At 38.5% G+C, this 26,590-nt stretch overlaps 1 protein-coding gene across 12 annotated transcripts in view; it reads left to right on the top strand.

The window, feature by feature from the left end:
- LOC115771299 (protein alan shepard) overlaps positions 1-26,590 on the top strand; it is a 158,841-nt gene that overhangs the window by 113,640 nt on the left and 18,611 nt on the right. The window contains exon 1 of one of the 12 annotated variants that reach the window (XM_030716935.1): positions 15,070-16,137. The exons of 10 other annotated variants lie outside the window; for them this stretch is intronic. The gene's annotated coding sequence lies outside the window, so the exon portion shown is untranslated. Of the gene's footprint in view, positions 1-15,069; positions 16,138-17,200; positions 17,237-26,590 lie in introns of those variants that run through there. One more of the 12 variants, XM_030716937.1, reaches the window with a different exon arrangement.

Here is a 26,590-nt window from a genome sequence, read left to right as displayed (position 1 = left end):
TTAAATGCAAATGTTGGGCGTCAACGTCCACGTCCACGTCGACGTCAGCAGCGACGTCGACGTCGGCGTCGGCATTGCCGCTACTGACGTCAGGTGAAAGCATTAGCCCCAGTTCCGTTCCATTTGGAAGTCTTGTGGCGTGCTTTAGTCTTTAGATACCCTGTAATTGTAGATTAAATAAATATTGCTTCGCAGAAGAACATTTTTAATATGAAAATGTTTACCTTTTAACTTTACCCTTTCAATTTAGGCATTGATTGATTAATATTCAGCCTTAATTTAAGCTTAATCTTGGCATCTCTTGCATTTCGACAAAGTACTTGAGCTTAGAGGGTATCTCATAGTCGTGTTGTGCCAGTTTGTGCCTGCACACGACTGGGGAACGTGAAGCGTCGACTGCTCTAATCCAATGAGCTCATGTTGAAACTACGTAGAAAATAACTGCGGATGTTTGTGATAAAATCAGTTAAAGCCGATTTAATAAAACAAAAATGTGATTTTGCAAAAAACTAAAAAGAATATACATATATAAAAGCAAGCCTGATTAATACAGGAGTATAGTCAATGCATGCACATGGCATACATATATGGCATATGTAAGCCGATAATACAGATATATATGTTTGTAGCTGGGCATTTACTTTTATGTAATAAATGTTCCATTATCAAATCAAAAGGCTTTGCCTGATGATTTAATGGCTCGAAATGCGGACATTCATTGATCTACGCCCCCCCAGCACCCAGCTGCTTGACTAAAGAAGTTGTCAGTTCAATTTAGCAGGTAGAAAAATGTATCTTTTAGAAATTTTCCCTATATTAAAGGAACATGGGATTATGGGGGTGACAAATTTCGACCTATTTCTATATAGGATATTTAAGGGCAGATTTAAATGCCAAATTGATTAAGAGGCCAAACTATGAACAAAAAGCCAAACCTCGTACAAAACGGATGAGATTTGATCGAATTATGAGGTTGGGAAATTTTTACCCATAGCTATCTAGGATATCTGAGGTTGCATTTTAACATGAATTTTGACCAAAAATTATGTTTCCAGATTTATATGCAAAATTGACCTAAAAGACAAACCATGAATAAAAATGCAAACCACATGAAAATCGGTTGAGTTTTGACCGAGTTATGGGGTTGGGAAATTCCGACCCATGTCTATATAGGATATCTGAGGTTCTATTTTAACATGAATTTTCACCAAAAATCATGTTCCCAGATTTAGATGCAAAATTTATCTAGAGGTCAAACCATGAATAAAAATGCAAACCATATGAAAATCGGTTGAGTTTTGACCGAGTTATGGGGGTGGGAAATTTTTACCCATAGCTATCTAGGATATCTGAGGTTGCATTTTAACATGAATTTTGACCAAAAATTATGTTTCCAGATTTATATGCAAAATTGACCTAAAAGACAAACCATGAATAAAAATGCAAACCACATGAAAATCGGTTGAGTTTTGACCGAGTTATGGGGTTGGGAAATTCCGACCCATGTCTATATAGGATATCTGAGGTTCTATTTTAACATGAATTTTCACCAAAAATCATGTTCCCAGATTTAGATGCAAAATTTATCTAGAGGTCAAACCATGAATAAAAATGCAAACCATATGAAAATCGGTTGAGTTTTGACCGAGTTATGGGGGTGGGAAATTTTGACCCATGTCTATATAGGATATCTGAGGTTCCATTTTAACATGAATTTCGACCAAAAATCATGTTCCCAGATTTAGATGCAAAATTGATCTAGAGGTCAAACCATGAATAAAAATGCAAACCATATGAAAATCGGTTGAGTTTTGACCGACTTATGCGGTTGGGAAATTTTGACCCATGTCTATATAGGATATCTGAGGTTCTATTTTAACATGAATTTTGACCAAAAATCATGTTCCCAGATTTAGATGCAAAATTGATCTAGAGGTCAAATCATGAACAAAAAGCCAAGCCTTATGAAAATCGGTTGAGTTTTGACCGAGTTATGGGGTTGGGAAAATTTGATCCATGCATATATAGGATATCTGAGGTTCCATTTTAACATGAATTTCGACCAAAAATCATGTTCCCAGATTTAGATGCAAAATTGATCTAGAGGTCAAACCATGAATAAAAATGCAAACCATATGAAAATCGGTTGAGTTTTGACCGAGTTATGGGGTTGGGAAAATTTGATCCATGCATATATAGGATATCTGAGGTTCCATTTTAACATGAATTTTGACCAAAAATTATGTTTCCAGATTTATATGCAAAATTGACCTAAAAGACAAACCATGAATAAAAATGCAAACCATATGAAAATCGGTTGAGTTTTGACCGAGTTATGGGGTTGGGAAATTCCGACCCATGTCTATATAGGATATCTGAGGTTCTATTTTAACATGAATTTTCACCAAAAATCATGTTCCCAGATTTAGATGCAAAATTTATCTAGAGGTCAAACCATGAATAAAAATGCAAACCATATGAAAATCGGTTGAGTTTTGACCGAGTTATGGGGGTGGGAAATTTTGACCCATGTCTATATAGGATATCTGAGGTTCCATTTTAACATGAATTTCGACCAAAAATCATGTTCCCAGATTTAGATGCAAAATTGATCTAGAGGTCAAACCATGAATAAAAATGCAAACCATATGAAAATCGGTTGAGTTTTGACCGACTTATGCGGTTGGGAAATTTTGACCCATGTCTATATAGGATATCTGAGGTTATATTTTAACATGAATTTTGACCAAAAATCATGTTCCCAGATTTAGATGCAAAATTTATCTAGAGGTCAAACCATGAATAAAAATGCAAACCATATGAAAATCGGTTGAGTTTTGACCGAGTTATGGGGTTGGGAAATTCCGACCCATGTCTATATAGATATCTATATCTGAGGTTCTATTTTAACATGAATTTTCACCAAAAATCATGTTCCCAGATTTAGATGCAAAATTTATCTAGAGGTCAAACCATGAATAAAAATGCAAACCATATGAAAATCGGTTGAGTTTTGACCGAGTTATGGGGTTGGGAAATTCCGACCCATGTCTATATAGTATATCTGAGGTTCTATTTTAACATGAATTTTGACCAAAAATGATGTTCCCAGATTTAGATGCAAAATTGATCTAGAGGTCAAACCATGAATAAAAACGCAAACCATATGAAAATCTGTTGAGTTTTGACCGAGTTATGGGGGTGGGAAATTTTGACCCATGTCTATATAGGATATCTGAGGTTCCATTTTAACATGAATTTTGACCAAAAATCATGTTCCCAGATTTAGATGCAAAATTGATCTAGAGGTCAAACCATGAATAAAAATGCAAACCATATGAAAAACGGTTGAGTTTTGACCGAGTTATGGGGTTGGGAAATTCCGACCCATGTCTATATAGGATATCTGAGGTTCTATTTTAACATGAATTTTCACCAAAAATCATGTTCCCAGATTTAGATGCAAAATTTATCTAGAGGTCAAACCATAAATAAAAATGCAAACCATATGAAAATCGGTTGAGTTTTGACCGAGTTATGGGGTTGGGAAATTCCGACCCATGTCTATATAGGATATCTGAGGTTCTATTTTAACATGAATTTTCACCAAAAATCATGTTCCCAGATTTAGATGCAAAATTGATCTAGAGGTCAAACCATGAATAAAAATATAAACCATATGAAAATCGGAAGAGTTTTGACCAAGTTATGGCGGTGGGAAATTTTCACCGATGTCTATATAGGATATCTGAGGTTCCATTTTAACATGAATTTCGACCAAAAATCATGTTCCCAGATTTAGATGCAAAATTGATCTAGAGGTCAAACCATGAATAAAAATGCAAACCATATGAAAATCGGTTGAGTTTTGACCGAGTTATGGGGTTGGGAAATTCCGACCCATGTCTATATAGGATATCTGAGGTTCTATTTTAACATGAATTTTCACCAAAAATCATGTTCCCAGATTTAGATGCAAAATTTATCTAGAGGTCAAACCATGAATAAAAATGCAAACCATATGAAAATCGGTTGAGTTTTGACCGAGTTATGGGGTTGGGAAATTCCGACCCATGTCTATATAGTATATCTGAGGTTCTATTTTAACATGAATTTTGACCAAAAATGATGTTCCCAGATTTAGATGCAAAATTGATCTAGAGGTCAAACCATGAATAAAAACGCAAACCATATGAAAATCTGTTGAGTTTTGACCGAGTTATGGGGGTGGGAAATTTTGACCCATGTCTATATAGGATATCTGAGGTTCCATTTTAACATGAATTTTGACCAAAAATCATGTTCCCAGATTTAGATGCAAAATTGATCTAGAGGTCAAACCATGAATAAAAATGCAAACCATATGAAAAACGGTTGAGTTTTGACCGAGTTATGGGGTTGGGAAATTCCGACCCATGTCTATATAGGATATCTGAGGTTCTATTTTAACATGAATTTTCACCAAAAATCATGTTCCCAGATTTAGATGCAAAATTTATCTAGAGGTCAAACCATAAATAAAAATGCAAACCATATGAAAATCGGTTGAGTTTTGACCGAGTTATGGGGTTGGGAAATTCCGACCCATGTCTATATAGGATATCTGAGGTTCTATTTTAACATGAATTTTCACCAAAAATCATGTTCCCAGATTTAGATGCAAAATTGATCTAGAGGTCAAACCATGAATAAAAATATAAACCATATGAAAATCGGAAGAGTTTTGACCAAGTTATGGCGGTGGGAAATTTTCACCGATGTCTATATAGGATATCTGAGGTTCCATTTTAACATGAATTTCGACCAAAAATCATGTTCCCAGATTTAGATGCAAAATTGATCTAGAGGTCAAACCATGAATAAAAATGCAAACCATATGAAAATCGGTTGAGTTTTGACCGAGTTATGGGGTTGGGAAATTCCGACCCATGTCTATATAGGATATCTGAGGTTCTATTTTAACATGAATTTTCACCAAAAATCATGTTCCCAGATTTAGATGCAAAATTTATCTAGAGGTCAAACCATGAATAAAAATGCAAACCATATGAAAATCGGTTGAGTTTTGACCGAGTTATGGGGTTGGGAAATTCCGACCCATGTCTATATAGGATATCTGAGGTTCTATTTTAACATGAATTTTCACCAAAAATCATGTTCCCAGATTTAAATGCAAAATTTATCTAGAGGTCAAACCATGAATAAAAATGCAAACCATATGAAAATCGGTTGAGTTTTGACCGACTTATGCGGTTGGGAAATTTTGACCCATGTCTATATAGGATATCTGAGGTTCTATTTTAACATGAATTTTCACCAAAAATCATGTTCCCAGATTTAGATGCAAAATTTATCTAGAGGTCAAACCATGAATAAAAATGCAAACCATATGAAAATCGGTTGAGTTTTGACCGAGTTATGGGGTTGGGAAATTCCGACCCATGTCTATATAGGATATCTGAGGTTCTATTTTAACATGAATTTTCACCAAAAATCATGTTCCCAGATTTAGATGCAAAATTGATCTAGAGGTCAAACCATGAATAAAAATGCAAACCATATGAAAATCGGTTGAGTTTTGACCGAGTTATGGGGTTGGGAAATTCCGACCCATGTCTATATAGGATATCTGAGGTTCTATTTTAACATGAATTTTCACCAAAAATCATGTTCCCAGATTTAGATGCAAAATTTATCTAGAGGTCAAACCATGAATAAAAATGCAAACCATATGAAAATCGGTTGAGTTTTGACCGAGTTATGGGGTTGGGAAATTCCGACCCATGTCTATATAGGATATCTGAGGTTCTATTTTAACATGAATTTTCACCAAAAATCATGTTCCCAGATTTAGATGCAAAATTTATCTAGAGGTCAAACCATGAATAAAAATGCAAACCATATGAAAATCGCTTGAGTTTTGACCGAGTTATGGGGTTGGGAAATTTTGACCCATGTCTATATAGGATATCTGAGGTTCTATTTTAACATGAATTTTCACCAAAAATCATGTTCCCAGATTTAGATGCAAAATTTATCTAGAGGTCAAACCATGAATAAAATTGCAAACCATATGAAAATCGGTTGAGTTTTGACCGAGTTATGAGGGTGGGAAATTTTGACCCATGTCTATATAGGATATCTGAGGTTCCATTTTAACATGAATTTTCACCAAAAATCATGTTCCCAGATTTAGATGCAAAATTTATCTAGAGGTCAAACCATGAATAAAAATGCAAACCATATGAAAATCTGTTGAGTTTTGACCGAGTTATGGGGGTGGGAAATTTTGACCCATGTCTATATAGGATATCTGAGGTTCTATTTTAACATGAATTTTCACCAAAAATCATGTTCCCAGATTTAGATGCAAAATTTATCTAGAGGTCAAATAATGAATAAAAATGCAAACCATATGAAAATCGGTTGAGTTTTGACCGAGTTATGGGGTTGGGAAATTCCGACCCATATAGGATATCTGAGGTTCTATTTTAACATGAATTTTCACCAAAAATCATGTTCCCAGATTTAGATGCAAAATTGATCTAGAGGTCAAACCATGAATAAAAATATAAACCATATGAAAATCGGATGAGTTTTGACCGAGTTATGGGGGTGGGAAATTTTCACCGATGTCTATATAGGATATCTGAGGTTCCATTTTAACATGAATTTCGACCAAAAATCATGTTCCCAGATTTAGGTGCAAAATTTATCTAGAGGTCAAACCATGAATAAAAATGCAAACCATATGAAAATCGGTTGAGTTTTGACCGAGTTATGGGGTTGGGAAATTCCGACCCATGTCTATATAGGATATCTGAGGTTCTATTTTAACATGAATTTTGACCAAAAATCATGTTCCCAGATTTAGATGCAAAATTGATCTAGAGGTCAAACCATGAATAAAAATGCAAACCATATGAAAATCGGTTGAGTTTTGACCGAGTTATGGGGTTGGGAAATTCCGACCCATGTCTATATAGATATCTATATCTGAGGTTCTATTTTAACATGAATTTTCACCAAAAATCATGTTCCCAGATTTAGATGCAAAATTTATCTAGAGGTCAAACCATGAATAAAAATGCAAACCATATGAAAATCGGTTGAGTTTTGACCGAGTTATGGGGTTGGGAAATTCCGACCCATGTCTATATAGGATATCTGAGGTTCTATTTTAACATGAATTTTCAACAAAAATCATGTTCCCAGATTTAGATGCAAAATTTATCTAGAGGTCAAACCATGAATAAAAATGCAAACCATATGAAAATCGGTTGAGTTTTGACCGAGTTATGGGGTTGGGAAATTCCGACCCATGTCTATATAGGATATCTGAGGTTCTATTTTAACATGAATTTTCACCAAAAATCATGTTCCCAGATTTAGATGCAAAATTTATCTAGAGGTCAAACCATGAATAAAAATGCAAACCATATGAAAATCGGTTGAGTTTTGACCGAGTTATGGGGTTGGGAAATTCCGACCCATGTCTATATAGGATATCTGAGGTTCTATTTTAACATGAATTTTCACCAAAAATCATGTTCCCAGATTTAAATGCAAAATTTATCTAGAGGTCAAACCATGAATAAAAATGCAAACCATATGAAAATCGGTTGAGTTTTGACCGACTTATGCGGTTGGGAAATTTTGACCCATGTCTATATAGGATATCTGAGGTTCTATTTTAACATGAATTTTCACCAAAAATCATGTTCCCAGATTTAGATGCAAAATTTATCTAGAGGTCAAACCATGAATAAAAATGCAAACCATATGAAAATCGGTTGAGTTTTGACCGAGTTATGGGGTTGGGAAATTCCGACCCATGTCTATATAGGATATCTGAGGTTCTATTTTAACATGAATTTTCACCAAAAATCATGTTCCCACATTTAGATGCAAAATTTATCTAGAGGTCAAACCATGAATAAAAATGCAAACCATATGAAAATCGGTTGAGTTTTAACCGAGTTATGAGGGTGGGAAATTTTGACCCATGTCTATATAGGATATCTGAGGTTCCATTTTAACATGAATTTCGACCAAAAATCATGTTCCCAGATTTAGATGCAAAATTGATCTAGAGGTCAAACCATGAATAAAAATGCAAACCATATGAAAATCGGTTGAGTTTTGACCGACTTATGCGGTTGGGAAATTTTGACCCATGTCTATATAGGATATCTGAGGTTATATTTTAACATGAATTTTGACCAAAAATCATGTTCCCAGATTTAGATGCAATATTTATCTAGAGGTCAAACCATGAATAAAAATGCAAACCATATGAAAATCGGTTGAGTTTTGACCGAGTTATGGGGTTGGGAAATTCCGACCCATGTCTATATAGATATCTATATCTGAGGTTCTATTTTAACATGAATTTTCACCAAAAATCATGTTCCCAGATTTAGATGCAAAATTTATCTAGAGGTCAAACCATGAATAAAAATGCAAACCATATGAAAATCGGTTGAGTTTTGACCGAGTTATGGGGTTGGGAAATTCCGACCCATGTCTATATAGGATATCTGAGGTTCTATTTTAACATGAATTTTGACCAAAAATGATGTTCCCAGATTTAGATGCAAAATTGATCTAGAGGTCAAACCATGAATAAAAACGCAAACCATATGAAAATCTGTTGAGTTTTGACCGAGTTATGGGGGTGGGAAATTTTGACCCATGTCTATATAGGATATCTGAGGTTCTATTTTAACATGAATTTTCACCAAAAATCATGTTCCCAGATTTAGATGCAAAATTGATCTAGAGGTCAAACCATGAATAAAAATATAAACCATATGAAAATCGGATGAGTTTTGACCGAGTTATGGGGGTGGGAAATTTTCACCGATGTCTATATAGGATATCTGAGGTTCCATTTTAACATGAATTTCGACCAAAAATCATGTTCCCAGATTTAGGTGCAACATTTATCTAGAGGTCAAACCATGAATAAAAATGCAAACCATATGAAAATCAGTTGAGTTTTGACCGAGTTATGGGGTTGGGAAATTCCGACCCATGTCTATATAGGATATCTGAGGTTCTATTTTAACATGAATTTTCACCAAAAATCATGTTCCCGGATTTAGATGCAAAATTGATCTAGAGGTCAAACCATGAATAAAAATATAAACCATATGAAAATCGGTTGAGTTTTGACCGAGTTATGGGGTTGGGAAATTCCGACCCATGTCTATATAGGATATCTGAGGTTCTATTTTAACATGAATTTTGACCAAAAATCATGTTCCCAGATTTAGATGCAAAATTGATCTAGAGGTCAAACCATGAATAAAAATGCAAACCATATGAAAATCGGTTGAGTTTTGACCGAGTTATGGGGTTGGGAAAATTTGATCCATGCATATATAGGATATCTGAGGTTCTATTTTAACATGAATTTTCACCAAAAATCATATTCCCAGATTTAGATGCAAAATTGATCTAGAGGTCAAACCATGAATAAAAATGCAAACCATATGAAAATCGGTTGAGTTTTGACCGAGTTATGGGGTTGGGAAAATTTGATCCATGCATATATAGGATATCTGAGGTTCTATTTTAACATGAATTTTCACCAAAAATCATGTTCCCAGATTTAGATGCAAAATTGATCTAGAGGTCAAACCATGAATAAAAATATAAACCATATGAAAATCGGTTGAGTTTTGACCGAGTTATGGGGTTGGGAAATTCCGACCCATGTCTATATAGGATATCTGAGGTTCTATTTTAACATGAATTTTCACCAAAAATCATGTTCCCAGATTTAAATGCAAAATTTATCTAGAGGTCAAACCATGAATAAAAATGCAAACCATATGAAAATCGGTTGAGTTTTGACCGACTTATGCGGTTGGGAAATTTTGACCCATGTCTATATAGGATATCTGAGGTTCTATTTTAACATGAATTTTCACCAAAAATCATGTTCCCAGATTTAGATGCAAAATTTATCTAGAGGTCAAACCATGAATAAAAATATAAACCATATGAAAATCGGTTGAGTTTTGACCGAGTTATGGGGTTGGGAAATTCCGACCCATGTCTATATAGGATATCTGAGGTTCTATTTTAACATGAATTTTCACCAAAAATCATGTTCCCAGATTTAGATGCAAAATTGATCTAGAGGTCAAACCATGAATAAAAATATAAACCATATGAAAATCGGTTGAGTTTTGACCGAGTTATGGGGTTGGGAAATTCCGACCCATGTCTATATAGGATATCTGAGGTTCTATTTTAACATGAATTTTGACCAAAAATCATGTTCCCAGATTTAGATGCAAAATTGATCTAGAGGTCAAACCATGAATAAAAATGCAAACCACATGAAAATCGGTTGAGTTTTGACCGAGTTATGGGGTTGGGAAAATTTGATCCATGCATATATAGGATATCTGAGGTTCTATTTTAACATGAATTTTCACCAAAAATCATGTTCCCAGATTTAGATGCAAAATTGATCTAGAGGTCAAACCATGAATAAAAATATAAACCATATGAAAATCGGTTGAGTTTTGACCGAGTTATGGGGTTGGGAAATTCCGACCCATGTCTATATAGGATATCTGAGGTTCTATTTTAACATGAATTTTCACCAAAAATCATGTTCCCAGATTTAAATGCAAAATTTATCTAGAGGTCAAACCATGAATAAAAATGCAAACCATATGAAAATCGGTTGAGTTTTGACCGACTTATGCGGTTGGGAAATTTTGACCCATGTCTATATAGGATATCTGAGGTTCTATTTTAACATGAATTTTCACCAAAAATCATGTTCCCAGATTTAGATGCAAAATTTATCTAGAGGTCAAACCATGAATAAAAATATAAACCATATGAAAATCGGTTGAGTTTTGACCGAGTTATGGGGTTGGGAAATTCCGACCCATGTCTATATAGGATATCTGAGGTTCTATTTTAACATGAATTTTGACCAAAAATCATGTTCCCAGATTTAGATGCAAAATTGATCTAGAGGTCAAACCATGAATAAAAATGCAAACCATATGAAAATCGGTTGAGTTTTGACCGAGTTATGGGGTTGGGAAAATTTGATCCATGCATATATAGGATATCTGAGGTTCCATTTTAACATGAATTTCGACCAAAAATCATGTTCCCAGATTTAGATGCAAAATTGATCTAGAGGTCAAACCATGAATAAAAATGCAAACCATATGAAAATCGGTTGAGTTTTGACCGAGTTATAGGGTTGGGAAATTCCGACCCATGTCTATATAGGATATCTGAGGTTCTATTTTAACATGAATTTTGACCAAAAATGATGTTCCCCCCCCCCCCCCCCCCCCCCCCCCCCCCTTTAATGCGTGTTTGCTTTGACCCACAAAAAGTAAAAGAGCTGGAGTAAGGTCGTGGGCGGGGGGGAGATAATAAAAGAAATCATAACATAACATAAAAACATTGCACAAATGTGTTTGTCATTAACCGTTTTATCTGTGACTCTAATAAAAATCGCTTATTTACACAGCGCACACACGCACACACGCACACATCAACGCACACACTCACACACACACACATGTTTACTCATTTATTTGGATACACATTATACATATTTATTTTCCCTTTTTGCGATAAAATTCGCCGTCGAGCGACGACATCGACAACAACAGCAACAACAACAACAACAGCAGCAAATGACGATTGACAAGCAACATGCAATAAATGTTTGTTTATATGAATGTGCCTGTATTGGTGTGCCGTTATGTGGGCTGCTGCGGGCCTTGCAGTGCGGTGCAGGGGCTGTGCGCGTTAAGCCAGCAAATGGTCAGCGTAAGTCGCCTTTGGCAAAGAAGCCGCACAAATTGATGACTCGTCAAAGCAATTGGCGATGCTGGCAGCGCTGTTGACGTCGACGTCCAAAGGAGTGTCAGAGAGTAACCAGTGCTAGAGAGAGAGTGAAAGAGAGAGAGAGAGCAAGAGCGCGAACACAACTGATAAGGAATACAAATGTCGATGGGGGGCGAACCAAAAGCAAAGGAAAACTAATAATGAACATTTAATTTCTTGACAACCTGTAAACGAAATGAAATGGGGCGAAATGAACAAAGTTATGCACATAAGATAAACTAAGAGAATGAAAAATAATGTCGTGTGCTGCATGTGTGTGAGTGAGTGGGAGAGCACGTTAAAGTTGGGCAAACATAAAATGCCAACTGTGCGTTGTGAGTGCAGAGCAACAGTCCAACAGTCCAACAGTCGCTTTGCGTAACAGTTGTACAAACAGCCAAAGATGCTGCGTTGACGTTGACGTAGACGTCGCTGCCTACGGCTTCTACCAGCAGCTAAGCAAACAGAGCAAAGTCAAAACCCAGAGACGGGGGTGGCACAGCTGCGTCGGCAGCGCGCCTCGCTGATTATTTTAACGCATTTACACCCTGAGAACAAACGCTAACTGCGACGCTGGCGTCGCACCAACACCAGCACCAGCATAAAAATTGCATACGAAAGGCGGCCGATAAGCAACGTGACGTAGGCGGCGGCGCGACGTCGCAATTTTCTGCGTGCAGCCCTCCCCCCAACCCCTATACCATCACACACACACACACACATACAGACGCACAAGCACACAGGCACATGGCCTCATCCCTTGGCTTGTATTTTCCATATGGGCGCATTTATACGCATTCGTTTTCAATTGAAAGTTCCGCTTGCCGCGCCCTCTCCCTCGTCTGCTGTCAGTCGGTCGTTTGTTTTGCTATTATCGTTGCTTTTGCTTTGCTGTTGCTAGTTCCCCCCCCCCCTCCCTTCCGCTCGGGCCTTCACTAGGCGATTTTCTTGCTGGCTTTGCGTATAGAATTTGTCATCCGCTGTAGTTCTTGTTGTTGTTGCTGTCTTTTTATCAACTGATATTTTTTTTTGCTCTTCTCTTATGTTTTTCGCTTCGGCTAACGCGCTCAAAACGCAAGCCTTATAAACTTGTTATTTACCATTGGAAATTGCTTTTGTTTGTCCCTTTTTTTATATTATTTGTATATCATTTGTATTTGCATTACTTTATCTTTATCAAATTTTCCTGATTTGCTTTGCAGTTTTCCAGTTTTTCCATTTTGCGTGCACCCCGAAGCTGTTATCACTGATAACAAGGGCCTTGTTGTTGTTGCTGCGATGACTTTTTACCGTTGACTAAAGAAGTATAACACATTAGAAGAGTTATATGTATTCCGTTTTTAGGGGGAATCCACAAAACTAAACGGAATCAATTTTATTTGTATTTTCGTGCAATTATTCAATTGCTTGGCTGTTGGCAACTCCCCGATTTTGGCTTAAAATACAGTGTTATTGTCTATTTATAGTAAACATCAATCACTTAAAACTCAGGTAAACAATCTGAAAGCTAATGTGTCGCTTTTGAGCTATGGGAATTTCTAATAGAAACAGGTTTACGACTGATCCGCTGAAATTCGCACGAATCGTGACGTGCTTGTTGGTTTTCTATTGAAAAAGGGTCTTGACATTTATAAAATAAATACAAAAAGTTGTTTAAAGAGTTCATACAAAAAAAAAAAAAAAACAAATAATACTGACAAAAAATACTAAAACAAAGCGATAGTTGACGAGGCTTCGATAGATATCGTAACGTAAGCTCTCACCTATATTACGTGGCATATGACAGTATAACAGTCAGTAGAAGCATATGACAGTATAACAGTTAGTAGAGGCAGGTGGCAAATCAACTGTCAAATGCTGCAATTCCATTCGACATTTGCCCACTGCCAACATTTGTTGGCCTATCTTTATGGCCAATTTGCAGTTTTGGCCACAATAATAAATTCCGTTTAATGATCGCGATGATTGAACCTAGCCAAAGGCGGAGACGTCGCCAGGTTTTTGTCGGCGACTGCAACTATTATTCGTGTCTATCGTCTACAGACAAGAGAAATAACGCATTATATATTATATGATTTATGTTTACGAGCTGTAAACATACAAAAAGTCAAACGGGCGGCCAAAAGAAAAATACAAACATTCACTTGAAAATTGGCAAAAAGAAAAAAAGAAAAAAAAACCATCATAGAAAACGGTCAAGTCCCGAAAAGACAGCAAAGCCAACGCCAGCAGCGACGCCGACGTTAAACGTAGCGCCAAGCCGCCAGCTGATGCGAAAACACTTACAGGGTAAATGAGCGCATGAGATGTTAACGTCAACAGCGACAGCGACGTCGGCGTTGGCGTCTCTGCTGCAGTTGCCAATTGCTGCTGGGCGGCCGAGTGTTCAAATTTGTTTCTCACGCGTTCGCCAAATGCCAAAAAACCACTTGTTTTGAGTTTTTTGGCGAGCACGAGTAGTTGGCTGCAGCGGCGCCGCTCGTTTGAAATCATGACAGAAATGACGCCAGCGCCAGCGGCGACGCCAGTGGCAATTAACGTCGTTTTACACGCGAACGGCAAACGAAATGTGCCAAAAGCGAACGGCTAAACAAAATTGATGAATGAAGTAATAATTGCCCCAATATGCTCGACTTCTGCTCCACTGTGCGAATTTGGGTGGTGGCGCTGCGGTTGAGTCAGACGACGACGACGGCGTCGTTGACGTCAACGCAGCTCCCTCACACTTTCACACTCTCTCACTCTCTTGCTTTTGTTGGCGCTCTCGGCTCTACGAAAAGGGCATAAAAACACCCCCGCCACAATTGCTTTTTTCCGGTAACAGAGTTTGTTGTTACAAGCGGGGGTTAGAGAGAGCGCCTCGCACAGTGAACAGCAACGCTGCCAGTATATGTAGTTCCGTTTGCGCCAGAGACATCGCCGCATACCGGCGCTTTTCTATTACATTTTTTTTTTATTCAGCCGCTCCGCTCTTACTGTCAGTGCTGCCAGACAGCCGCCCATTCATTTATATGAGGCGCACTCACTCGCACTTGGATGGCGCGCGCACACGCTCACTCTGTCACACTCTCGCGCTCTCTTTTGGTTGAGCACTGCGCATGGACCGCTCTCCACCGGTTTCTGGATTGTGTTTGTCGTCGCCTGTCTTTGCATTCAGTTTCATTTTAATTTTTGTCGTGGCCAGTTCGTTGTGCGCGTGGTTTAAAGCAAAGAAATTCAAACAAAATTGAAATCAGCTGGGCTGGACACTCACTGTTTGTTCGTTCGTTCTGTTTGTTCAAAGCTCGCAAAATTTTGCTACGTGTACGCGCCGACGACAACAGCAACAGCAGCAGCAGCAACAACAACAACACAACTAGAGCTAGCTAACTGTGTTTGTGCATACAGTTCTCGTCTCTATTCGTCTCTCTTTCTATATGTGCATGTGTATATGTGTGTATATTGCGTGTGCTTAACTTAAAGCTGACGTCGTCTCGTCATCATCCTCAACGTCAACAACAAAAACAACAACAGCTAAAACTACAATAAAGTCAACAGCAAGAGAGCAGCAACAATTATTGTATTAATCATTGCAAAAATTATAAATTATAACAGTAAGGTAGTGAAATATTATCGTATGTGCGGTTTTTTCATTGTTTCCTCTACATTGCCTTCGTCGGCGTTCGTCTCTGTCTGTCATTGTATATAAATGTATGTGTACGTATGTTAGTTTGTGAAACGGCATTAAGAAATATAAAAATAGCAATAGAAAGTTATTAAAGCGTTTTTGCAAAAATAAAAAAGGAAAAAAGCCGCCGCAGCAAAGGCAGTGAGCAAAAGCAAGCAAAAAATACATACATATTTTTTAAACACATCAAAAACCAAAAAAGAAACAACAACAACAAAATAAAGGAAAAGAAGCAAAGTCAAGAAAAATAGTTAAAGCTTACGTTGCCTGCCGCTCCGACAACGCAATCGCGCGCTCTCTCTCGCACTCTCTCTCTCTCTGCTTACGTCGCTGCCAGCGTCGCCGTCTACGTTCACGTCTCGGGGCGCACTTGAAAACGTCGCAAAAGTTTGTAAACAGCAGAAAGCTTTGTGCAGCTGTGTGCGTACGCTCTTGCGAATTTGCGCGCGTGTGTGTGTGCAATAGAAAAGTGAAGAAGCAGCGGCAAAAAGCAAACGCCATCAACGTCGTCGTTGCCGCCGCCGTCATCGTAATCGCCAGCGTCAGCGTCGTCGCTCTCCAGCCGCAGCAGCTGTCAAATACAAAACAAAGTAAATAAAAGCAATTGCCCAAAGGCCATCATTTTAAGTAGGCTCTCAATCTATTCTACTCTTTATTCTTTCCCCTTTCCCGAAAAAAAAATGGGAATAATTAATAACAGAATCTAACCCAACTATTTATGTGTATATTGTTCTTGTGTCCTCTGTGCGTGCGTGTGTCGCTCTCAATTGTCTGTGTTTGTATTTTTATTTTTATTTTATTGTATTTTGTTTCTTCGCTACGCTCTTGCGTCGTATTGCGCCCACACACAGAAATTTGCTGAAAAAAGCGGCCATAATAAAGTTCAATGTCTGCCGAAACAACAATAACAACAGCCTAGCAAAACATTTTTGCCGAATTTCGTTTTAATAAAATTTATTACCCTGCTTTTGTTGTTATTGTTGTTGCTTGTTTGTGTGAAAAATTAAATGAGCCACAGCCGTCAGCTTTTGTCTATGTGCGTGCATGTGTGTGAGTGCAGAATTTTCATAGCGGCTTTTATTAAACTCTTGTGCGATTAAAGTTGAACAGCTTTTAGTTGTTTCTTTCTGCTCAAATGCCAAGCGTCAAGAATAAGACGAGACATGGCGAGCGATAGAGAGATGGAGAGAGTTGCAAACAGTGAGAGCCACACACACACTCTCACTCGCATGCACACCGCACACACATACACGTTTACGCTCGCAATTTAACAGCAAATTTTATAGCGGTTGTTTTTAGCTTTAAAATTGGAGCTGAGTGTTGGTAAATCAGCTGATTTTTTGCCAATTGTGCTTGTGTGTGTGTGTGAACTGGGCAAACCCTCTAACAGTTCTTGATTTCTTTTTATTATCTTTTCAAAGTGTATTTAAACATAAGCAAACTTTTTGATTATCACGTATGCCAACTACTGTTAACTAAAGTAAATCAAATTAGTTTTTGTTTTTTTTTTTATTTTCTATATATTATAGTTATTTATTTAATTCTTATGTATTGTGTTGAATGGTGCGCTATTCTTCTTCTTCTTCAACTACAACTCTGTCTCTGTCTCTCTCATTTGTCTGATATGTCTGTACGATTTGCATTTGTTTCTAGGCATACCAGTGGGTTAATCAGCTCAGCACTTTGGAGGTTAGTACTATTACAATACACACACAAATAGAACAACAGTAGGCTTTTCTTTATTTGCAGTTTTAATCAATGTATAATGTATTTATTTATATTTATTTTCTTAAGAACAAATTTGTCGCTTTTATTTTTTAATGGTTTTTGTTATGTTTTCTTTTTCGCGAATTCTGTTTCCGTTTTTGGCTTTATCACGAGCTGGTTAGTCAGCCTCATGTTATGGCTTGTGCCTTGCACGAAAGAGTGCAGCAACCGAACCCGCTGCCCCCCCTCCCCGACGAGCCGCGTGACAGCCGGCGACTGATTAGCTGCACCCTCCTCCCATTTTTTTTGCTGAAGTCCAAGGTTAAACCCTTTTGTGAGGGCAATGTACATATTTGACGCGAATTTTCGGTGTCACGTACTTCTCCCTCTCCCGCTGCCGTTTCTCTTCTTTTCCTCCTCTTCTCTGCTGCTTCTCTTATTTTTTTTTTAAGCACTTTTGTATACTTTGTCTGTTCTGTTCGCAACCCTCGCTAAAATGACTATGCAGTTGGTTTTGGAGTTATGGCTCGAGGGGTTGGGGTATGGGCCACATTCAACGAAACTTTCTCCTCTACAAACACACACACACACACACACACACACACACACACACGAAAAGTTGCAGTCATTGCACCCTCCTCGACTTTGTAGTTGTTGCTGCGACTCTCTCAATTGCCCTGCCTCTCCCTCCCCTCCTTCTTGCTCTGCCGCCTTGTATCTCTCTCGCTCTCTCTCTCTCCCCCTCTCGCTCTCTCTCTTTCTCTCTCTCTCTCTCTGATGCACTTGTCTCACCTAACAGACATCGTTAACCTGCCTGGGCAAATACCAGCAACAACAACAACAACCCCCTAAGGGCGACCGCCTTTGTTTTATTTCGGTAACAAAGTAAAAGTTGTAAAAATATAAAACTTGCAAAACAATCGTGATGAAAAGAGAGAGAAGATAACCAAAAAAAAAAAAAAGCTGCTGACGTCCATGGCGGCTTCTGCTGCTTCTTCTTCTTCTTCTTCGTCTTGGCTCATCTTTGGCTTTCAGGTTTTATGTCCTGGCCGGCGCTTTTATGGTTTGTTCGCAATTTTTGATTTACATATTCCCTCTTTTATTTGTTTTCATTTTTTTTTGACAGCCACTTCCTCTTTGCCCCTCTCGCCGCTTGCACTTATCGCGCGGCGTCGTCAACTTCCGGGACTTGCCAGGATATGAGCACAACACAGCAATTTGTTAGCAAAGTTGCTCCGCACCCCCCTCCCCCCCTCCACCCCCTGGGGGTTGCTGTTGGCGTCAACGATTTGTGTTGTTGTTTTTTTGTGTTTTGTTATTTTGAACGTGCTTCAAAATGCAAATCCAACACAAAAACAACGCAGCAAAACGCAGCCATAACAAAAATAATGCTGCAAAATGTTCAAATCACACACGACGCACATAAATGAGAAAACAAATTTAAAAAATATATATTTTTTAAAGAAAACCAAACAAATATTAACAAAGGAAAGCCATAATGTCTGTCTTTTTGTATGTTCATACAAACAATTTTCATTAGTTTTATTGAAAACGTTGTCAAAGCTGTTTTCATTCAAGAAATGACCTCGGGCCAGACATTCTTCACTCCAGTCAACATTTGTGCATAGTTTATAAGCTACCCCAACTTGGTAACTCAATATTTTAGACTAATTGAAAAGGTACATTAGCTAAAATATCAAATTTACGTCAACAATTGATGATGATAAAAACAGAAATGGAGCTCTGAAAGTGTTTGCTCAGGCCCGAAAAAGTTACTGCTTTTATATAAAGTAATACTAGATGAATAATTCTTGAGATTGGAATTAAGATCCAGTAGATGCTAGAAAACTTATTATTTTTTACACTTTTTTATATAGAATCTTAGAACACACCTTAAATTGTTGACAATTGAATCACACTTAAAATATAAAGAATTACGTGAATGAAACTTAATGAGATTTTGAGAAATTCTAGTTAATTAGAACAAACTCAAAAACTTCAACGTTCTAGTCTTAGACAGATAGTTTCTTTGTTCTATTTTCTATATATATATATATATATATATATTTATACTATATACATAGTCGTAAAGATTTCGCAATGGCAGTTGCACTTGGCATTCTCTAAACACAAAACCAGAGGCCTTTTAAATAACTGTGAATTCCCAGAATTCAAACAACATTAACACACACACACACACCCATACTAATGGCAACTCTTATCAGCACACAAATTGTAGCTCCCGTCACGTTCATTTAACAACAACAGCAAGAACAACAACAACAACAACAAAAACAGGCCCGGGCAGATACTAAGTATACGATAAAATATTTCCACAGGTTCCATAAACAAAACCCAACGCGTTGACTGTGTTTCTAGAGCGTTTTCTTATCAGTTTTGAGCAAAAACAAGAACAAGAGAAATTATGTCAACTGTTTTATATTTTTTGTTTTCGCTTAGTTTTTCTATAACTTTTTATAACTCTCGGCATTCGTCATCCGCTGAATTGAAACTGAATCGAGTCGACGCTGACGCCGACGCCGACTGCCAGGCACCGGCATCTCGGTTATACGATCTTTGATCGAGCGATCAAGTGATCAAGCGAAGCGTCATAGAATCGAGTTTTAATTTCGCTTTCCGTTGAAGTAGTTCAGCTCGGTGCGGGTTGGCTTTTGATGATGATTCAACAGTGTGGCATTGCAATGTGACTTATCGATAATCGATTATCGATTATTAGTCACTAAAGACAAGAAGAAGATAGATAGACAGCTCTCATTTAGCTACAATTAGAAGTTGTCATTTTGATGATGTCAGCAATTTTGGGGAATTTTCGCGACACAATTGTGTGAGCTTGTTTCGCTGGAAGAGCTCAGATCGGAGGGAATTCGCAATTGCAAAGAAATATGGACTTTAAAATAAAAAGTGGGGCTGACGATTAACGTCGGAAAGATTAAGCTTAAATAATAGAAATACTAGTCTTGATTTTCTTTTTTAATTAGTTTTCGCTTGGATTTTTCTTTTTTAATTTATTAAAGTAGTCTGTGATTTACAATGAATTCTAGCTCTTAACTTCGTCTCACTTATTTATTTTATAAAGAACCTCACAAATCTTACATATAAATCTGCGAACTTAGCAGCTAGCTGCTAATGCCAAGCTTTTGGTACATTTTCACCCATTTTCCACTCATGTGAATTCACATTCACCTATAAACAAAATTGTTTAAACAGCGAAATAGTTTTATGTGTACAGACTTAACAATATTTGCCTAGTTTTTAAGTTACTTTAACCAGATTCCTTTCCAAGCTGCTCTCATGTGGAATTGTAGGGTATTGCCACTTCGGTGTGGTTGGAAACTTTCAACCTTTGCTTCATTATGATTCACTCTGTGCTGTCTGCGTCTACTTTTTGCCAGCGTTTGCAGGTGGTTTTTATGGCACCTATTTCTATTTTAGTGCACTTAGCGCTGACCGGCACCTGCCCCTCCCTACGCCGAAATGCCGCCCGCTCTGACGCAGATCTAATAAAATTAAAACGCAAGAAGATTGTGAAACTTTGTGTTTGGAGATGCATAAAAAAAAGCGTAAGGTCACTTTTGTTGTGTGTGTTTGAGTGAGTGAGATTGTCTGTGTGTGTTTGCGTTTTCATTTAATTTCATTTGCTTTATTTTCGAATGAGTCATTTTCAATTACACACAAACACACACACACACACACTCGCACGCTCGAGCATATTTAGCTTAGATTACACTTGCGGCTTCAATAGTTGTTGCAGTCGCTGCTGCAGTGTAATTAACGTACGCGTTTTGTTTGCCCACCCCTCCCCTTCCAGCCTGCTCCTCTGTTCGTTCTGGTGTTTCCCTTCGCTCTGGGGACGCATTTGTTGCCGTGGCACATGCAGCGTATGAGTGATAAAAACATTTTGTGTGCTTCCCCTTTAACCCATTTGTTAACGTTGCCGGTTGCCGTGAGCCTGTCCATTTGGATATTAGCCAGTTGCAGTTGCCAGTTGCTCGGCCACGTTATGAATATGTTTTATGTGCTCCCAGCTGAACAGCCGAACAGCCAAATAGCCAAATAGCCGAATAGCTGAATAGCTCGTGCGGCCTGCAGTGCATTTGGCTAATTGTTTTAATGGCTTTGCATGTTGTGTGAAGTTTGCTTTTTTTTGTGACTTCAACTGATTGAATTGCACAGATGCAACAAATGTCAAACAGCAAGCATAGTTATACAATGAGAAGTTTTTAATTGTTAAAAATATATAATGTTCTTAAAAGGGAACTTTTTTCGGATTATATATGGGTTTATGTAATTATTGTCGCTGGATTAACAATTTAATTAATTTTTAACATGAAATTGATTTAAAAACTACTTTTATTTAGTTAAAATTGGGATCTCTTTGTGGCTGTCCGATAAATGTCCAGGTGGTTAAATCCATTTTGTGGCCCGTTGATTGTTGATGAGCTGTGGGTGAGGTGGGCGAAAATTAGCTTTGATAGCATTCTATCAGCCATCCATTACACTCTCTGTTTCATCTTTCGGTTTAAAAGTTATCCTTAAGTCTGCCGGATCGTACGTATATCATATATGTAAGACATTGTTAAGACATCTCAACCAAACTCTGCCAATTATTTCTGTGTGCTCACTCATATTCCTTTCACCCACTCGCTTCCATCTGGATGTACGGTATCTGTAAATGCTCTGTCAACATAAAGGAAAGCTTCCAACGACTGTATATAATGCCTTTTAAAATCCGATCCCTACATCATATATGTAGCTGCTATAGGAAAAATTAATTGAAAATGAAGCATCATTTATCGCTCAAGTATATATAGATATCTATGTATATCAAAATTGGCTATAATACATTTTTAGTGCATATCAGTGTTTGTTCTGCTTAAATCTGCAATTTAAGCACTTTTCCAGGGCATTAGTTCAGCTTAGAACTTTGTGTATTTTGGATTTTCCATTCATGTTTCTCATTTTGTTTGAACTCTTACAACCTTTTGTGTCGCTTTCCAACTTTTCTACTGCTTTCACTTGTCTGTTTGGTTGGGCTAATGCCTCAAATTGACGGCGCTTGGCTTACCCTGGCACCCCGGCCCTCTCTCCCTCCCTCCCTCTCTCTATCACTCACTCTTAGTCTAGCTTGACCCTTTAGCAACCCCTGGCTGTTCACTTAACTCGTAACAATTCAATTAAAGTACGAAGCTTTTAGAGCTTTGGGCAACCACCTGACAAATGTTGTGCCACTAATGCCAATGTTGCACTCAGCAGCACAACAACAGGACCAACAACAGAAACAACAACAACAACATCGACGTCTACTTTAGACATTGACACACTCTAAATACTCATACATACACGTATTAATACAATGGCTCTCAATGTGTGTAACTTTGCCCGACAGCACACACCCACTGTCAGGCGCAAACCCGCCTCGACCCGCACCGCACCACAACAACCCGCCCCGCCCCGCCCCTCCCCCTCTGTTCCCTTTTAGTATCCCGCTGCGCTGCGGCTGGCCAAGAAAACCACTTTGAGAGCGCCAGCAGCATTTCGGTTGGTTTTGTGCTTGACTTGACTTGCTTTCAAATAACTTAGCTAAGAGTGAAGGGAATTAGAGAGGGAGGGAGGGCGGTCACGAAGGGAGGTATTGGGTGGTTTAGTGGTTCTACTTCCTGTCACACACACACACACACACACATACACACACATACTCATACACACCAATACACATGCACATACACATATGGTATGTGTCAAGAAAAGCGTTTGCTTTCTTTTTTGTCAGCTTGCAAATTAAATTTAAATACCCGCATTTTCATAGCAGCATGCCAGAAGGGCGCAGAGTGCTGGTTGGTTGGAAGGGGGAGGCGGGAGGGCATATTGTATTTAAGAGGCTACTGTTACTTTGTGTGCGTGTTGGTTTTTCTGTTGTTGTTGTTGTTGTTGCTGTCGCTGATTTTGTTGTTGTGCACAAAAACGTGTTGTCTTTGTCACTTTGCCAAGCAGCCATTGTATGTGTGCGTGTGTGTGTATTGGTGTGTGTGTGTTGAGTGCCCCAAAGCCCTGGCAAAGCACGCGTCGCCCCCACACCCGCCTGACCCCTGCCCTTAGCTCGCGCCCTCTGTGCCTCGTGCGCTCATGCTTTTGAGCTAAGTGTTACTTCCGCTCTGCACGCATTCACGAGTCATTCATTCGCATCCATTCATTATTCAAACATGTGAATGAGAGGCATGCAGGCAGGAGCATGAGGCATTTGCCAAAGCACAGATGACAGCAAAAAGTTGTCATCGCATCAGTTTTAGATATAGGTATGCATATGAATAATACATACTATATATGTATATAGATAGAGATTTGTTTCGGCTCGGACCTCAATTAAATTATTGGAATATTTTTGGGTTTTAATTGCCAAAACTGGTTGCGAGGCACTTGAGCAACGTTTTCAATTTGCCAGCTACTAACGGTCTACCGTCGCCTGCCCCCCTGCCCCTGTCAACCATCGCCCCCCTTCGCTGAGTTCCAGTCACCAATCAGATTGTCATACAGTTTCCAGCTTGACTCGGTTTCCGATCACGTTTTGCAGCTTTATTTGATTTATTCGCAACTGCTTTTCAGTTGTTATGCTGTGCTCTCTGACTGTCTCTCTCTCTCTCCCCTTCTCCCTCTCCCTCTCCCTCTCTCTTTCTCTATTTGTCTGAGTTTCTGGTCTCTCGAAGTTCTGCACGTTGTCACATAAATTATTCGCATACTGCAGAAATTCTCCCGCCGTGATTAGTGGTCATTGCTAATGTGGCGGCGATGTTAAATATCACGCGCCATATATTATCATCATATAAATATATCTGTATTTATGTTCGTATATTTTTGCCATATGCCTCACCTCCAGCTCACACACACACACACACTATCACAAGCAACTACCCCCAGCACCAATACATACATCATCATTGTGTGGGTCAGAGCGTAACGAAAAGGTATATATATATATATATATTGCAAATCGTGTATATGGCGAATCGTGTTTTGTGCGCCAGTCGTTTATTGCTTTTTGGGATGAGTTCTATGGGCGTGGAGGTGGGGCAATTATAACGAATTAGATGGATAGATTACCTTTTGACTGGCATCGCGTAGTTTGCACTTTAACTTAAAGACCAGCGGCGATTAACAATTGCACTTATATTGTTTGTAATTAGGAATGGATATTGTGAAATTTTTAATTAGCGTAGTTAACCAAAGATTGATTTGCAATATTGTGTTCGAGAAACGCGATTCCTTTGGGAGCTGCAAAGGGGATATATATTTCCGATTCTAATAGCTGTTGCTCATGTGTTTGCGTCAGAGAGTGCCTCGTAATTGATGTGTTTGGTTAGAATAACTTGAAAAACAAGGTTTGTTTTCCCTCGAAAGTTTCTATTGAAGTCAATTAATGGATTCTTTTTGGATATGGTACATTATTTACCTTAAGACAAGGCATATTTGTTCGGCGGAGGATATAGAAACTAAAGATATCTCTTGCAAATGCTTTAACTAAACTAAATAATCTTGAATATTCCTTGTTATTAACATTATTCAATTATTTGGATTTTATCGCTTGACACACCTTGATTTAGATTAACTTTATGCCTTTTTAAGTAAACTGTAAACTGTTTTAATTCAGTTTTCCGTTTTGATTGGAATTGAAATCGAATTATCATATTGCTTGCGTTTATTATACCTTGGCTAATTAGAACATCGTTACCTTTGCTCTTTTAAAAACTAATATGTATTGGTTTCTCCAACTTCTCCCCCACCCATCCACACACACACTCGTACATTTTGCTAATTGGCTGCCAATCATTCGCTTAACCTTTTATGGGGCGAACAGCAGCAGCAACGACTTGTTAATTGGACAGGCTCAATTATGGCGGCGATCAGAGACAGGGATTTATACCGTTACCCCATAGCCCAAGGTATCTAATAAGAAGACACTCTGCCCCCTCTTTGCCCCTCTCTGCAGTGCAACCACCTTTTTAGCTAATTAATCCGACTCATCCACTGGGTATTAAGCAGATGGAAGAAGCATGAAAAAAATAGAAAGAAATTGCAAATGCCAGTCGCAGTCGCAGTCGGCTTTTGACCTTAACGGTAAGCGACTCGTACCGTTAGTTGCTAACTCGACAATTCCAGTTAACAGCTGCCCCCCTCACACCCCTGTCCGCCTGCTGCAATTGAGGCCAGGACTGTGTCCCGGTTACAACTCGAGGCAGGACATTGTCAGCTCGTCCGGAGGCTCTCAACAGAATTTTCTATTAATATTCCATTTCCTGCTAAAAGCTTCAATTAAAATCTTATTTACGTGCATTTGCCAGCCATTTGTTGTCGTTGCTGCCAGCTTTTGCTTCTGCTGCCTCTTCTTCAATATGCACACTCATGCATACTTAATATAATCAAAGAATTTATTATTGCCACACACAAGAGAAACATGCGTAACAGCTGCTCTCGTAAGGCAGGTGAGAGGGGCTTGCATTTAGTAGTAGTTGGAATCGGTTCCATTTTGGGCCCACTCTTGAACCAATTCAACATTTTTAAACTTTCAACTAATCGTGCTAAAATGTTTTTAGTGTTTCAATTAACTATGAATGGCCTTCGCACTCGCTTCCCCTCTCACTCGATGCTTATCGTGGTTGTGGCTATCTTTACAAATCACTGATAAAAAGTGTTTAGCAATGAAAAATAGCGCAATTTCAGTAGCTAAACGTTTAAGCGTTACGTTCACGATAACCGTGCTCCTCAGTTATATTTAACAATTTCATGGCTTATAATATCATTTATTTATGGTTCATTTGCAGTGAAGCGCTGCACAAATAGCTCCCCTGAGAACCGGTGTCAGTCAACCTGGCTGTGTCCTGCCCCCCTTTCGATCCTTGAGGGAGGGCAAATGAAAGTTTCCCCCTTTGGGTTCAATATCTGTTCGTTTTGCCCATTTTCTTTGTGCATTCTTGACTCATCGTTCATTTATCTGAGTGTTTTTCTCTGCGGTTCTCTCTCTTTCTCTGCCCCTCTCTTCTGTCTCGCTTTGTCTCCCTCTGTTTAGTCTCTGGCAGTCAAGTTGAGCCAGTCGCCCACTCAATTGAGTTATCGTCTTTAATTCAATAAAAATTATTGCATTTATTGTTGCGACAGACGCCAAGTGGCTACTACCCCGACCCCCCCACCCCTCCCACTCCTCCCACTCCTCCCTCTTGCCCCGTATTTGTATTTATACATCCCACATATTCGCGTATCACGACAAGTTCAAGTACTTTGAGCTGCAGCCGCTGCTTCCGTTCGTATCTGTAAAATGTATCTGTA

The sequence above is a fragment of the Drosophila novamexicana genome, unplaced genomic scaffold (assembly GCF_003285875.2).
Source record: "Drosophila novamexicana strain 15010-1031.04,08,12 unplaced genomic scaffold, DnovRS2.1 tig00000024-arrow-pilon, whole genome shotgun sequence".
NCBI lineage: Eukaryota > Metazoa > Arthropoda > Insecta > Diptera > Drosophilidae > Drosophila > Drosophila novamexicana.
This window is presented reverse-complemented; position numbering and strand designations above follow the sequence as displayed.